Source organism: Protobothrops mucrosquamatus, unplaced genomic scaffold (assembly GCF_001527695.2).
Source record: "Protobothrops mucrosquamatus isolate PMUCROS unplaced genomic scaffold, P.Mucros_1.0 scaffold275, whole genome shotgun sequence".
NCBI lineage: Eukaryota > Metazoa > Chordata > Lepidosauria > Squamata > Viperidae > Protobothrops > Protobothrops mucrosquamatus.
Window position 1 is genome coordinate 1,709,302 of NW_015386619.1, and position 13,402 is coordinate 1,722,703.

The window sequence follows — 13,402 nt, forward strand, 5'->3', positions numbered from 1 at the left end:
CATCTTGGCTCTTTCCCTTCTCCTACAATCGTTTTGTAGTGTATTGTTTTAAATAAGCTAGGTAAAAGCTATATCCATTTTGTCTATATCCATTTTGTTGGCCCAGAAAATTAAAAAAATATTGTAGTTGGCATATTCTGCTAAGGTTCCTTTCTTTGACATTGCCATGCATAGATTGACCTGTTCCAATATTTTGGCCACTGAATCATTCTTCCCATAGTTTGCATAAGAATCTTTATTGATTCTTCTTTTCTTTGCCATATTTCTGTAGATATTCTGTAGATATTCCTTCAGCCTTCTAACTTGGTAATGATCAGAGTTCTGATCTAACTTCATCTTCTAATATTGAAGTTCTTGTAAGTGGGGATTATCTTCTAAGATATCTTGGATCTCTGTTATAAAGAATTTTATTGTACTCCTTTCATTTATTTATTTATTTGAATCACTTATTGTCTGCCTATTGATGTTTTTTAGCATACCAATTTAAGGCTGAACCTCCTTCTGTCTGGAGATGTTTTAGACGACTTTCTTTGATTTCCATGTCTGTTTCCATCTTCCAAATCTTTACATATTGTATATCACTGAAATATGATTCTTGTCTCTTCTAACAATGTCTGAAATTCTTCATTAAACTACCTCTTGAGATATTTGTTTCTTTGGGCTTTGGCTTCTCTTCTTAGCAATTTCTATTTGTTTGATATTCAATTTGCTTTGTTTCTTTGTCTTTGGCAGTTTCTTTTCACATTCATTCTTAATAATGACTCTGGTTTCATTCTGTAGTACTTCTGGTTCACTGCCAATAAAGTTTAGGAATTCAGAATGATTTCTAATGTTCTTCTTTAAAATGTGGGTACATGTTCATATTGTGAAAGCTGGTTGGCTTTGTTTTTCCACTTTGATTTACATTGCACATGTACAATATAGTAAGTCCTTGGCCACATCTATGCTGTTATAATTAAACTTTTCCACATTCCTATACTAATTATTTTGTCAAATTGATTTCTGCATTCTCCATTTGGTGAGGGATATGGGTATAATTTAAATTGTTTGAAGATTGTGTTAGTGATGAAGAAATCAATGTATTGCCAGAAATTGATCAGTTATCATGCTTCATTTCTGTTTCCTAGACCATATAATCCAACTACATTTTTCTCATTAACATGTATAATGCTGGCCTTCTAGACACCAATTTCAAGCAACATTCTTATTTACATGTTCTGTCAATTTTAGATTGAACTTTACCATAAAACATTGGATGAAAAAATGCTAATCTATGAGAAACTATTCCATAATAAAAAGTACTAATATTTAACATACCACTAAAATTTGTTATGTTATGCTGTATATAACATATAATGAAAATGCTTGTACAAGAGGGTGAAAGACAGGTACCTTGGTCTATATACCAAACTAATGACTCATTGGAATCCCCATATCAAAACAACTTATCTTATGTGCAGCCAGAACTTGAAAATAACATTTAACTCAGCACAGTACTTAAATAAAATGGTTCGGTTAAGATCTGCATATGTGGGACTGATTGGGGTAGATTGCAAGGGTGACTCCAAGATATAATTTTATCATATTTTATCTATATTTTAAATTGCTGTACTCTATTCTAATTTCATTTTAACTGTATTTTATCAAATTTTATTTTAAATTGCTTTTATCAAACTTTAGTAATAATTTCTTGCTGGAACTTTGCACTTTGATATGGCCCAAGGGCTAATCAATAAAGATTTATTTTTATATAATGAAAATAATAATAGCTATAATGAGAATATTGAACATGATTCATTGCTGTTACCATACCATGACTATATCTACTAATACTGAAGACCAGTTAACATTTATATAGTGACTTAGATTTCCCTTTCTCTATTATTAGGACAATTCTTGTTAGAATGCTGGACAAAAGTAAAGTGACTGAAATCAGTAAATTATTTACATAGAATTTAATATGCTTTATATAGTAATAAATCTACTTAATGATCAGAAGGGAGATAGTGAAGAGGTACACAGAAATGACAATGTTTCCAAAAAAAATCATTTCCCTTTTTTATCAATAACTCCAAAGTTTCCAGTGGTTATATCAGCAACAGTTAAATCTATCACTGGCATCACCATATCCATTATTGAACAACCATTGCAAGATTTCAAAAAAGAAGTTTTAAAAATTTTCTTGAACCCTTTTCAAGGGTTCTTATTGGACTATCTGAAATTCCATACATTTGGGGGTTTCATATATTCTTCATAGCAACTGGATGGTGATTATAAGAGATTTTCACATTCATATTATGGAACTATCACATTTGAGCAACTTAAGCCAATTATAATATCTCAGCCCAACCTATTCCACAGTTGTGAGAAAAAAAAACTTTTAAGAGAGATTCCACCTTGAGCTCTTGATGAAAAACTGTACAGGTCTAACAGATAAATGAACAAGAGCTTTCCCACTTCTACTATGGATATTGACCTGGTTTCAGGAATATCAATCAAAGATGAATATCTCTGCTGCTTTTTCATTAGTCAGGTAACAGGTGCAGTTGTCTCATCAATATCAACATGATTTTAAAATTGCTTACTATGGCCTCCTTGCCCAATATAACTATCTCTAAGTAGACACAGCTATATTTTGAAGCTGTACCTATGGAAACACTGTCACAACACAAGCCAGGTGCATTTATCTTAGTTCTGCGTTCTTCTTAGCTTTTTCTTTCCACCCAAGCTTGAAGCCTCTGGCTTTGATTATAGCAAAAGAAAATTAATATCCTCATTTAAGCAAAGACAAAACAAGAATTATGGAGAGCTAGTAGTGATGTGAATTTGTTGGTTGGCCCAGGGCTAGCACTGATTTAACAAAGCTATTCCCAATAGCAAAGTCAAAAAGAATTAGCAATAATATGAGATAGAACAGGAAACCTTAGAGCTTTCTGGCAATATCACTAGAACTCAATAATTGCACTGAAGGGTTTCCATTTAACCATATATAGAAGATAAGACTCAGTGGTACCAATCAGCATAATTATGATGTCTAATTACTGAATAAGTTATTACACATTCTAACACATATTTCATAAATGAACAATCAAGAATGGGTGGGGATATCAGCTGTGACAGATCAGAAAATCTGTATATCAACCAAAATATTTTATAAGAGAATAGGTGAACTTCCTTGGCATATTTCCTCCAGCATGGTATAGATGTCTACCTCTACTGATTTCCTGTGTTTATTGAGCCTTGATGCAGTTTTAGTTGGTTTTTGTCTCAATAAAATCCTTTGTTTTTATTTTGTTCGCTGTCCAGAGTTTCTTGAATAGCAGCACTTAGCAATAGCACTTAGACTTATATACTGCTTCACAGTGCTTTACAGTTTTCTCTAAGTGGTTTACAAAGTCAGCATATTGCTCCCAACAATCTAGCTCCTCATTTTACCAACCTTGGAAGAATGGAAGGATGGGTCAACTTTGAGCAGGTCCAGATCAAAAGGCTAGTATTTGGTAGAAATATCCTGCAATACTGCGTTCTAATCACTGCGTCACCACAACTGGTCAGATATATAAATGAAATAAATAAATAAATTAATACTAATAATATTGTACACTTATTGTACATTGAATTAGTGAAGCGATAGGTATGGAAATCTCAGAGAAGAATTCAGAATGCAATCTTAAATGCATAGTTAGCTCCTTACCCCCACTTGTCTACCTCTCCCAACATTCCCCAGTTGGTTCACATAGTTGTGTTTGGATCATGATAGTAACCCCTCCCCGCCCAGTCCAGGGAATTGTCTGATGTTCAATTGGAGAGCTTGTGATTCAGTTTTGTTCCATTCTGTCTTGTTGCTCCTTGTTCTCCCACAATTTCCTTTACTTTTAGAGAAGTAGAAGGACTAAGATAATTCTCCTTTTATCCATTTTATAGAATCTGTTTCACTAAATTCTTCACATAAATGGGCTGGTTAGTGAAAATCTTCTCCTTTGACGTGTGCCTTGACTGCTCTGCCATACATCTTCTAACTTCCGTTTATTTTTCTCTACCTCCTGCATTTATTCTGATGTAGTTCTAGTTATTTCCTTCTTTACTCTCTTCCTCTTTCTGACAAACTAAAATGTAGCAGTAGCTGCTCCAGCCACTTCACTTCCTAACTTGTATGTGTTCTGTTTCCCAGTAATCTGACTTGGTACTTTCTTGCTGATAGTTTTATCTATGCCTTCAGCTTTGTGCACAACATTCATAGCCCCTGAACTCATTTTGTAAGTTGTCTGGCCCTCCAGTTTATGTCATCTTTAGCATTAGATCCAACCTTGGTTTTTTGATACAAAAAAAGCACATTTTTTAGAAATGTTACTTAGAAGGATACTAGGAAATATATATTAAATAAGTTTGGAGATGTGTATGAAAGTAAAATATCGAAAAATACTTGTGGAAACATTTTCTATCAATGGAGCAGCATGCTGAACAAAACTTGTTTTGACCAAGGTGATAAATTTAGTAAAAATAACATTGACAGAATCTCTCTTTCCTGGTTATTCAGGGAGATGCGCAAGGGATGTTTTCTAAATGACAAAAGCCAAATATAAAGACTGAAGCTTTTCTTAAAGATAAATAGAACCATTATGCTTCTGGGCAGCAAACAAAAAAACTCCTACCAATGATATATAGCCCATTTGGCTCAAACCAAATCAATATCCCACATAGAATCAGACAATGAGTCAAAGTCAAGAGACTCAGTAGGCATAAAATTCAACGTTTAGTGGCCTGAAGATAGGTCATCACTGCTGGCTATGTACAAAGGGGTGGGAATACAGAATATATTAATATATATCATAGATTGTATACTTTTATTTATCTTTTTATAACAGGGGTGGCTGGGGAAAAGAGTTGAGCATGCTTGTTTCTTCCTTAAAACCCCTAAGTTGTGATATCTATTTTAGATACAGTATTGAGGGTTTTGCACTCAGTGACTGAAGTCCAAGCTGAAAAACTAGATTTGGTGTTCACTATATCCAGTGCTTTTTTTCTAAAAAAAAAAAAAAAAAAAAAGGTGCCGGAACTCACACACATCATACAACCAGCCTTGCCTACCCTACAAGATTCCATCCCAAAAAAGTGCCGGAACTCCATTCTGGGTGTTCTATGAGAAAAAAAGCCCTGACTATATCAAACTATTAAAATTAGGGGCCGCTTGATGTTATGTTATAGTTTTATGATATTATTATTTTGCATTCATGTCGGAGATACTGTATTTATTATTGATATTCTTATTGATATGTCTGATAATTTTGATAATTTGGAGTTTTCTAATCTTTGTTACATGTCTTGCCATTTGGAGACTTACAGCTGAAGTGACATTAAATCAACTGATCACTTTTGAAAAGTGAGGAATTTATCCAAATAAATTGATAAAAGAGATAGAAAGGTAGACACTGTTCTTTCCAGCATGCAGCCTTATAGAAAATAATGAAATATTCAGTATTGCAATTTCTATACAGTGTGAATACATCTTATTCTATTCATCACAAACAGAGAGAGGGGGGGAAGGGAGGGAGGGAGAGGGAGGGAGGGAGGGAGGGAGAGAGAGAGAGAGAGAGAGAGAGAGAGAGAGAGAGAGAGAGAGAGAGAGAGATTACAGGAATTCATAAAGCAGCCAATGGGAAAAATCTGTCATCATACAAATGATGTGAACAGCACACTGAACATAAAATAATTTGTGTCATTTACATGATATATTACAACATGCATGACATTATAGTAGCTTCTATCTGACATCTAGGGTATGGGCAAATAATTTACTGTCTCTTTATCCATGATCTGAGCACCTGAGATTCAAATTAAGATGAAATGGAGGCAAGGAAGCAGATTCATGAGCAAAGTGAAACATTTGTGAGCTTCACTGCCTATAGAAGAGGTAAAAAGGGGAAGAATCTTCAGGTGCATCATAATGTCATCACAGATAATATTTATATTTATTTTTAAAGGTGCCCAGCTCAATGCTGACTCTGTGCGGTTTTCAATTTAAAATTATTTAATTAAAAGAAACCAAAAGAAAAAGCATGTAAGGAGGAGAACAAACACCATATCTATATCAGACAATACAGTCTAAAACAGTCTAATACAGGTGTATCCCACAGAAAAAGGAAGAAAACAGGTTTACAAGATTGGTGTAAAAGGATTGCAGGGTCAGGACACTTCTGAACTAATTATACTAAAAATGCGAATCCCGGGTACATTCAAGTTGAGAAAAATAGTCAAACACCGGGATAAATATAAAAACAACTGTTTAATAAACTGTTTATCAAACAGTTGTTAGTTTATGAAACAGTTGTTTTTATATTTATCCCAGTGTTTGACTATTTTTCTCAACACACACACAGACACAGACACAGACACACAGACACACAGACACAGACACAGACACACACACATACACACACACACACACACACACACACACACACACACATATATATATATATAAAGCTTTAGCTTCCTGGTCACCATATCTTCCATAATGATTAACATAACTGTAGAAAACTGGGAAGAGGGGAGTGAGAAATGGTAGACAATATTCAAGGAATATTATATAAGCAGGCCTTTTTTTCAGAGATGAGAAAAAGAAGCTGAAAAAGTTTATTCAACAGACATCTTAAACATTCTGACTCATCCCTCGTTGCATAATCCCTGATCCCTCACATGATAAGTGGCATGTGATAACTGTACTTTTTCACATCCTTTTCTCTTTTCACATTCTGCACTTCCAGAAAACAGGACCAATCCATAGCCCACTAGGAACTGGGCCATGCAAGTAACAAAAGCCCCATCCACTCACACGTAGGATGCAGGCAGCATGCAAAACCATGTCCTCCCCCCAGTCCATGGAAAAAACATTCTCCATAGAATCAGTCCCTAGCTCCCAAAAGATTGGGGGCTGCTGCTGTAGAATGTAAATAAAAAATAGGAATTAGGCAATATATAACATAAAAAGCAATTGAAAGAAAATTTAAATACAAGTTACAACAGAAATAATTGAGGGAAGATAGGATGGAGTTTAGAACATCACAATAGTCTATATGGTAGTGTGATAACCTAACTATATAATTTTAATGCAATATATATTATTTCTTTTGAAGTGAATTTAAAAATATGTGTGCATCCTTTTGCGGGATATATTATCATCCATGAAACTATGATAGCCATACAGTATGATATCAACTCTACTCCAGTGTACATAGGCGTAGAAAACTTGCAACCGTGGATGGTTTCAAGCCATAGGTATTGGGTAATAAGGAAGCTAGTGTGGTTCAGTGGTTAAGATGCTGGACTAAGACCAGGGAGATACAAATTCAAGTCAACCCTCCATCAGGGAAGTTCACTGGATGACTTTTGAATAGTTCCTCTCTCAGGCCAATGTATCACACTGGATTGTTGTGGGTAAACACTTAAGAAAGAAGTGCTATGCACTTGGAACTCCTGGGCATTTTATAAACATAATAAAGCTAAAGAAATGATAAATATTAATGTTTTATACCTAATGTGGAAAACAGACTAGAATTTTACCAGTATTCTGAGCAATGTAAATACCAACACTGAATATTGTTTTTGTAAATGCTAAATTTCAATCCAATATGGAAATATTTGGATTGGCCTTTTAGAGAAGTAAATGCCAAATCTGAACTTCTTTAAAGGAGGTGAAGATTGCTTGACAATTCTAACATTCCCTCTATGTAAATAACATGACAACTTGATGCTTGCTTAATTAAGATTCCATTGAACACAGGGCTTTTCCTTCACTGTGAACATTTAAAATATCTGATTAGATCTCTGTTTATAAAGCACAATTTTTTAAGTAATATAAAATTTTCATACTATTCTTCTTGAACATGAAACTTAAATGATACAACATTTGGAGGAGCTGCAGGGCGAAAGTAATAGAGCAAAATTTCATCACAGCAAAAGAATATGTATGTGTGTGTGTGTGTGTGTTGTGTGTTGGAAGATTATTTAGACACTTTGATTGTATAACAGATGCATTAGCTGCTATTTTGCCACCATCCTATATTCTACCTTTTAGATATCCCTCTCTCTCTCCTTTTTCCTTATAGCACATGCTGTGCGACATCATTTACCCAGACACATTTAGCTATCTGCAATGATTATTTTTGTCCCTCTACATGACAGGGCTGATGCTTGGAGATCATTAAAGTCTACTTTGAAGAGTTTAAGTGAAAATTATACTTCTGAGCTACAGAAGAGCTCCCAGGTGTCTCCTAGGACCTTTTATGATGCTTTGTAAATGGGCAACAGGCTGGCCAACAAACTCTGATGACTGGAGGAACATGTGGCATGACATTATCATCTCCTGTCAGAGCAATGATTTGGTTCATTTAAATAATGATACACAGGCCTGGGGTAATTGGAAGTATATTATCTTTTTATGGGTTGTGGCACCATCAAAGAAGAAGGAACAAATCAGAGCTGGCTCCTGCAATGGGACTAACTTCATCCATTAAAAATGCAGAAGAATCTGTAAATAAAAATGCAGGATGGTATTGAAAAGTAGCAGTACCACTGTAGCAAAGTAAAATTCCTTGACTTAATCTTATTTCATATTCATTGCAAATCTTAGATCTTCAAAAATACTTCTTATATATCACTACTTTAATCATTTACTTTTGAAAACCTACAGTACATCTCCTCTGCTCATAACAAGGTACATGCCTTTATAAAAGTGGTTCTGAGTAGTAAATCAGAAGATAAAGTTCAAGTTTATACAGTATTATATCAAATGATTCAAGCCACCTACTGTGCTACTTTTAGGCTATTTTTTAGACTAGAAAGTCACCCATAGGTAGTCTCTTTAAGATTTAAAGTAATTTTAGGAACTGAAAGAGAATGGCAATCATATACAAAGGCAGAATTCCCAAAGTGGGGCAGAGAAGAATTCTGTTAGATGTAAGAAAAGACTGTGAAATTCACACTCTAAAAAAACTTTTAAAATTAAGAGTGTGAATGGTGATTAAAATGTCATATTGTTAAAACTAGCAATTTCATGAACATTAAGCTGCAACCTTATGGTCCTCTTTGGAATCAAACAAATTATGATGAAAAGTTGTTCCATATGATAAATAAAGGACTGATCAAAGGAAAGCACTTGATCATTGACCCAGAAGTAATACAACAATGTCATGCTTTGTTCCATTAGCAACATGTTGGATGCTATTTTAGGCATTTTTGGGAAAAGGGACACCTGTGTGATCACACAGCCCCTCAGCTGCTGTCCTTGTAGGAAGAGAGGCATGTTTAAAGCCCAATGTAATATAAAAAGTTGACAGTAACTATGAAATATCATTTTTAAAAGTCATTTTAAAATCCTTTTCATTATTTCACATTTATTGTCATCTCACTTTAATACCCAACCTGAAATTTGGTTAATATCTCCAGAAATTTCTGTTTTGTAACTAAGTGACTAAGATGCATAATCTTCCAAGGTAACAACATATTAAAAATATATTAATTTTTTTTGCTGTTGCATCTACAACCAACTGAACATCACTGTATTTTTTCCCCTCAGATACTTTGGTGGGGGCTTCACTCTGACACCCTCAAAATCACTGAGTAGATGTTTGCATTCAGAGTACCCTGAAAGTGGGGGTGTGGTGTATATGAAAGGTGACAGATGCAATGTGATCAAAGTCCTACCTTTTTATATGTTGCGATGCATATAAAAGCAGTGGTATGGCTTCAATTGCACAGCAGCTATCTTGATTTTTCTGGCCCCTCAAGAAACTCTTGTTTATGCAAAAGTTTGTAGACTTAACATACAGTAGCTTTTAGCATTTTCTAAAACATCTGCAGAGATTAAAACTGGTTAGGGAATAGCAAAAACACACAAGTCCCAATCCCATTTCTGCCCAAACTGTGTATTCATTTAGTAGATCTGATGGTAGTAGATCTGACAATGAATTTTGTATTCATTGTCTTGTGTGTAAGCATAGCTCTGTTAGCAAATCAGGGTTCTGTCCCAGATGGCACAGAAAATTGTACTTATATTTATTCCAATTTTTATTACAGTTTTCCCTTCATTTAAATATGTGGCTTTCTTCTGTATCTAATGTGAATCCTTCCACATGTTAGAGGGCTAGTATCTTAATTCAATTAGATTTTTATTTATGTTATCATTTGTTACTCTTATATATCATGTTGTAGCTATGAAATATATTTTATACTCATAGTAGCATAAAATATAATAGTCTATGTAAGGATGACTGATCTCAGTAATCCATATTCTTATGCTCACACTGAAATTTGTAGTGAGCTCTGCTCCCAACAATATGTGAACCTGGAAATCTGAGCTTTCAAACCATGGCTAGGTATTTTTTTGGGGGGGAACTGACTATGGCTTATTCTGTAAACTATGTTTAAAGCAAACCAAGAGACAAGGAGAGCTGTCTAGAGTTGCCTCGATTAGATGGGTAGAATAGAAGTCTAATAATAATTTTTTTATAAAAGGAGAGGTGTTATACATTATTGCTTTTTATGATTCCCTAAAGCCTCCTTGGATAACTTCAGACCAAAACATATGCCCTAAAATTAAGCTTAATATGGAGCTACAAGAACGAATTTTTTTTTTAATTCCCCTTAAACTCTGAAAGCCTGACCCCCAGTTATATCCACCAGAAGAACCTGCCCACTGTGCATGATGTACCTTTATACTGCAGCCTTCAACTTCACAAAAAAGTATAAACTACAGATATTGATAATCAAAAAGATGCTTATCCCTAGCATTAATACTTCTATGGTCATTGAGTAAATTTACTATATTATCTTAGGCTGACTTTCTATTTCTCCAGATCCTCAAAGGAAAGAAATTTGGTCAACTATTGAAAAAGGACTAACTATTGGGTTTATTTTATTTAGAAGAAGGACAGTATATACCAAGGACCATTCATTAGGATCATGAAAGTCAAACAATGTCCACACTCTCTATATGGTCCCAATGTATATGCCCACAAAAAGTTAAGCCTAAACCCTTAATTGCATCTATAACATATTCATAAGAACAGAACTTGGGTTGCTTTTCCTTATAACCCTTGTGGTTAAGTATCTCTATTTGCTAATCCATTGTTACCTCATATTATAGTGAATTTTGCTGCTGTGTTCCCTTATGTCAATCTAGATGATCTTCTAGCACAGTGTTTCTCAACCTTGACAATTTTAAGTCATGTGGACTTCAACTCCCAGAATTCCACAGCCAGCATTGCTGGCTGTGGAATTCTGGGAATTGAAGTCCACATGACTTAAAATTGTCAAGGTTGAGAAACACTGTCTAGCAGAAGAATTAATCAGTAAAGTTGACATTGACTTTTCAAACCAATATTTGTTGTTATCTGATTAACAGAAAGCTGCTCTCTCCAGGAAAGTACCTATACAGTATATCCCTATGTGCTTAAGCTACCACAGAGATTTTTCCTTAGTTTACTTCAACACCATAGCCTCAGTAATGTTAGATGGAAAATAAGATAAAGTTTTCCCAGTGAAGCTTCCTATATAACTGCTATCTACCCCATGGACCTCTACACTGCCCTTTGTATAGGATTATAAACTCTGGCCTTATAAATCTCTGATAGAACATGGGAAGAATATATCAATCTTTTTCTTTTTAACAACCTTGTAGTCCCTTAATTCAGATATTTTTTGTGTGTGTTTTAAGAGAGAAGAGAAACATATGCTGCTACTTAGGATTGAACTCTCGACCTTCCTAGTGAGAGGCAAGAGTCTCCACCACTAGGCCACCATGCTGCTCAGGAAGAATATATCAATAATTTGCTATTAGGTCACTATTTAATGAGCATTAAAAGAGTTTATTAGTATTATATTATCTACTGCGAACAAAAAAAATATGGTAAGAAAAACTCTACCCATTCAAATTATTTAGTCTATGGGGAAAAGAAGTAAAAGAGACTATTCTCCGATGTGTCTAAGACATTGTCAGAATTTATTATCTGAGGCTCAGAGATCTTCATATTGGTATACTTTCCTTTGAACAACAAAGGAGCAAATTACCTATCTATGCTTCTCTTTTCTAAGTTCAGGATTTCTTTTACAAAGACCTGTTTTACCAAACTTTCCTCATCTAGTCTAGAGAAGACATTTTCAAATGCCAACGATCTAACAAATGTATCCATATCATTCTGGTGCTTTGGAAACTGACATGTGTCTTTCTACAGTATATGTTTTATTGAGATATTAGACAGGAACTTAATGGATCTACTATTTGTAAGGTTCCCAGGAAGAAATTATTTTTATTGATGTTGCTGATGTGAGCCCAAGCATAACCAAAATGGTTGCAAAGTGTATTTTTATGTTATTAAAATACAAAACTATTTTTGTTGTAATTGTATTGATTGTGGTAAGCTAATTTTATCCTTTTAAAGATGAGACATCCGTTATCAGTTTACTGCATTTGGTGGTTGACCAAAGGCTATATTTTTTTTCCACAAATAAATATATGTAAAAATGTCTTATTGCTATTTTATTGTGCCAGAACCTATTATAATAAAACTACCCTATGTTATTGCATAGCTATATAACATAATCTTCTTCTTTTTTAAATTTATTAAGGCATTTTAATTATGCTTCTATTTTTTAATTGTTGATTGCAGCAAAGAAACTGATTGACCATTTAGCATCCCCTTTCCCCCAAAATGTATTCACAGTGATTTCTTCATGATACTGATTTTGGCTTGCAAATGCAGCGATCTGAGGTTTGGTCAACAAAGAAGATTCAAAACAAAAAAGATTAAATGAAAAAATGTATATGAAAATGAAATTGTTAAACATTGTTAAAGTTGACTCAACATTATATATACATGAAGCAAATGGCAACCCTATGAGCTATCTAGCAAAAGTTAAGAATATATTTTGGGGCCTCTTTATAATAGACAATGGTTACCCCGTGTGTGTGTGTGTGTGTGTGTGTGTGTGTGTGTGTGTGTATGTCCTTAATAACTGTAAAAATCTGAATCCCAGGCATATCTATTCAATACTACACAATCTTCAAACTCCGGGATAAATATAAATCAGCTGTTTATTGTTAAAAATTTAAAACAATAAAAACAACTATTTATAATGTTAAAACAAACTTAGCTTTCGCTGGTCCACTGCCAGCGTCTTCAGAGTAAAGCATTGGGGTGGAGAAAGATCTCTTATAAGCCTTGCTAACCTACATTTACACAATAAACAGCTGATTTATATTTATCCCGGAGTTCGATGAATGTATATGTATATGTATATGTATATGTATATGTATATGTATATGTATATGTATATGTATATGTATATGTATATGTATATGTATATGTATATGTATATTACACACAGGGTGGTCCTAATATATATT